Below are 3,644 nucleotides of genomic sequence, written 5' to 3'. Positions count from 1 at the left end.
AGAGGACGCACTGAATCCCAGTGCATGTCACGGCGGAAGGGGCTGAAGAGCGGCCGCTGCAAGAAGGAGCCCCGGGGGACAGCGCTGTCACCACCGCCACCTGGACACGGAGCTGCAAAGAGCTCAGGGCTGGGAGACGCATGGAGCTGGGAGAGAAGGGATCGACGCTGTTCGCTGTTCACATCGCCTTTAATATCTGACAAAGAAATGTTTCCAGTTTCTTCTGGGGACAGATTTCAGGTTTGGGGTCTGAGATTTCTGCTCATACGGACAGGTTCCTGCTTATGGTCACAGAACGTTGTCTGTGGGGACAGATGCCTCTTGTTGGCAAGAAATCCTGTTCTAGAGTGTTGGAAATATCCAAATAATTGATCAGGACAGTATCTCTGATAAAAGCAGATTTTATTTGGAATTGCAATGGCGGGCGTCCTGCAAGCAGGGGCGCACCTATGGACACAGTATGACAGCTTTTGTACCTTGTTTCCCCCATGCCTACCCCCTCCCCTCTTTCCCCACTGGCTGCGTACTCCAGGTTCACCATCATATCGAAGTCTTACATTTGTTAATTACATTCTGACACTTGTTAATTCATGTGCTATCTTGTGCCAGTCAGTCGCCATCCTGCTGTTTCCAAGATGTCTCGGTACTCTTCTTATCGGGTCGATATGGTGATTTTCTCCAAAGCTTCTTCCCTCGTGTCCGAAGGACGCTTCCTTTGTTACACGAAGAGCACCGTAGGGAGGTGGAGAGGTGCCAGGCCTTCCTCAATACCTTCGTCAGGCCCTCCCTAAGGCATGCCATGACTTGTCCTTTTAATTTGTGCAGGATATTCTTACAATGTGTATGACAAAGTGTAACATATCTTTTCATGCTGGCTGTACATAAATTGTTGCTAGCTAGTTTTAATAAAGGACCCAAATGGCAGCAGAGGCCACGAAATCAAGAAAATTCTTCTCTCGTTCCAATGCAGAAACAACATTCGATTCCCACATAGAGGGGCGGCACAATTCTACTTCTGGGCACAGATTTCACTTTGCAATCACAGGTTTCATTTCGAGAGGGCAGAGCAGCGCTGCTGTGACTCCGACACCACCTAACCCACTGTGACTCATCATCCTGCCCGCTGTACCTCCAACATCCTCTGACATCTCGTGACTCTATGAGAACACGCCTTCCGCTGCACCTCCAGCATCACCCCGCCCTGACCCCGACACCGGCCCGTGCAGCCGCTCAGCTCACACACAGAACTCTCGCATCCTCGTGGAGCGGCCCCGCTGCCTCCTGCTCCGAGCGCGGCCCGAGCACAACTGCAGGTACGCGGCGTGGGGAGGGGGAGCGGCATTTTTCTGACATTTCGGGAGCGATGTAATGAGTGCGGTACCGGGGGCCTGAGCCCATTCTGGGTCCGTGTTGTGGCAACTCGGGGCCATTCGGTTCCATTTCGGGCTCTTTACGGGCTGTTTTGATGCCGTTTCTGGGACCGCTTTGCCCGTTGGGGCCGCGACACAGGCGGAGGGCAGTGCCTGTAGGGCCCTTTGGGAAGGGTGGGGAAGGATGGCTTTAGAATCTTTTTCTCCTCACTGTGGGGAATTTTCTCTCATTTCGGGACCGCTGTAAGGACGAGGCCGTGGAGCGCACTTATGCTGGCTGCGCCCGTTCCGGGTCCGTTTGTGGTCATTTTCGGGCCGTTTCGGTGCCTTTTTGGGACCGCTGCGCGCTGCGTTGGGCTCGGTCTGGGCGGCTCGGGCACCCTCCGGGTCAGCGTAACCAAACAAACGCGGAGCGGCACCAGGCGGAGCCGTCCCGATGAGCACCGCCCCGCCCAGTCTCCAAGATGGCGCCGCCCCGCAGCGTTTGAGGGAGAGGCGGAGCCAACAGCGCTGCCGAAGGCGGGGCCGTGTCACGTGCTACGCGGCGCTTTACGCTGGCAATGGGAACGGATCGATCTCTACCCAGACAGACAGGCGTGATCACGTGATCCCGTCCGCGTTCCTACGGCAACGGGCACCACTTCCAAGATGGCGGCTCCCAGAGCAGCGCGGGGCGCCGCGCGCGGACCCGAACCCGCCGTTCTCGTGCCCGGTTCCCGGCCCCACCGCTCACCCCGCGGCCGCCGATTGGTCCGCGGAAGCCACGCCCCCTCCATTAACCCCTTCGTGCCCGCGGTGAAGTTGAGGCTGTTTGGGCACTCGGGGGCAGCTTAGAGGTCATTTCCTGAACGATTTGGTGCCGCTTCGGCCATTTGAGGGATGTTTGCTGTTTTTTGGCCATTGTTTGGGGCCATTTTCATCCAGTTCCAGTGTTGTTTTGGAGAACTTTGGGGATGCCGCGGGCCCATTTGAGAGCTGTTGTCTGCAATCATTTTGGGGGCATATGGGGCAATTTGGGGCCATTTTTCAGTGCTATTTGGGGGCCATTTTAGAACTGAGCCAGGCTTGTTTCTGGGATCATTTTAGGATCGTTCCGGGATGATTTTGGTACCATGTAGGGCTGCGTTGGGCCATTTAGGGATCACTTGGGGGTAATGTTGTGGTCAGTTCGGTGCCATTTTGGGTCAGTCGGGCCATTTTAGGTGCAGTTTGTGTTCTTCTGGGGCTCAGTCGATTTTGGGGCTAGTCCGGGTTGTTTCCATCGATATTCTACTATTTGGGGGGCATTTGTGTAAATCCTGGTCACTTTTGATTTCATTTGGGTCTGTTTTAGGTTGTTTGGTTCAATTTGGGGGCCAATCGGGGCCATCTGGGACCATTTTCAGGTGTTTTGGGGGTTGTCTCAGGGCTGTCTGGGTTAACTTTGAGGCCTTAGGTGTCTGTTTAGAGTTCTTTTGGGGCAGTTTGGATCTATTTTGAGCCATCTTAGGGACACCTGTGTCTGTTTTAGGGCTGTTTCACTTTTGGGGCTGTTTTGGTGTATTTGGGCTCATTTGGGGCTGTTTCTGTCTGTTTTGAGTCCATTCAGTGGTGTTTCTGTGCTGATCTGTGTACCCATTTTGGGGGCTGTTTGGGGCAGTTTCAGCTCATTTGGGGGGGTATTTCATGCAGTTAAGGTCCACTTGGATCCTTCAGCTTTGGATGCTGATAAGGCGCTATTTTGCTTTTAACCCCTTGTAATGCTTAAAGGCACGTTCTGCATCTCCTCTCTCCTTCCCGCCCGCTCTCCCAGCTCCCAGAACAGAACAGGCAGATCTCAGCTCCAAGATCCAATACTTCCACACCATGGCAAAAGGAAACCAACAACCAAATTCTCCACAAGAGAAAGCAGTGCTGTTCTCCCCAGAAGACGAAAACCAACAATCCAAACGGGGTAAGAGAATAGAATATTTTCCCCCACTCAGGAAAGAGCTGAGTGGGGGAAAAGAGCCCAAGCCCATCTGCTCTCTGCCCCACCAGGCTGTAAATGGAATGTGGACAGAAGGAAAAGCCACCGCCTGCTCTGTGTGGGTTTGTGTGCAGTGCCATGGATCCTTGTCACAGTGCTGCTGGTAGTCCTGATAGGTGAGTGCCACCTGCATCCCCACGGCGATGAAACCTCTACTGTGGGTGTAGGACGGGGGACGATGGGGTTCCCAGCGCCCTGAGCTGCTCCCCAAGCACAGCCCCGATCCCAGCTCCTGGGGCGCCCACGCGCTGCCCTAAACCACGTTC

General features: G+C 54.6%; 1 long non-coding RNA gene across 2 annotated transcripts; it reads left to right on the top strand.

Moving 5' to 3' along the window:
- Positions 1 to 6: 6 nt before the first annotated feature.
- Positions 7 to 3,638, top strand: LOC110391575. 2 transcript variants are annotated; one of them, XR_002434120.1, is made up of 4 exons: positions 7 to 240; positions 1,046 to 1,313; positions 3,163 to 3,303; positions 3,390 to 3,638. It is a non-coding gene; the product is annotated as an uncharacterized LOC110391575 (long non-coding RNA). The 2 variants fall into 2 exon arrangements; XR_002434119.1 differs by having other exon boundaries at positions 7 to 1,313; positions 3,390 to 3,637.
- The last annotated feature ends 6 nt before the right edge of the window (positions 3,639 to 3,644 follow it).

This window comes from Numida meleagris, unplaced genomic scaffold (assembly GCF_002078875.1).
Source record: "Numida meleagris isolate 19003 breed g44 Domestic line unplaced genomic scaffold, NumMel1.0 unplaced_Scaffold406, whole genome shotgun sequence".
Lineage (NCBI taxonomy): Eukaryota > Metazoa > Chordata > Aves > Galliformes > Numididae > Numida > Numida meleagris.
This window is presented reverse-complemented; position numbering and strand designations above follow the sequence as displayed.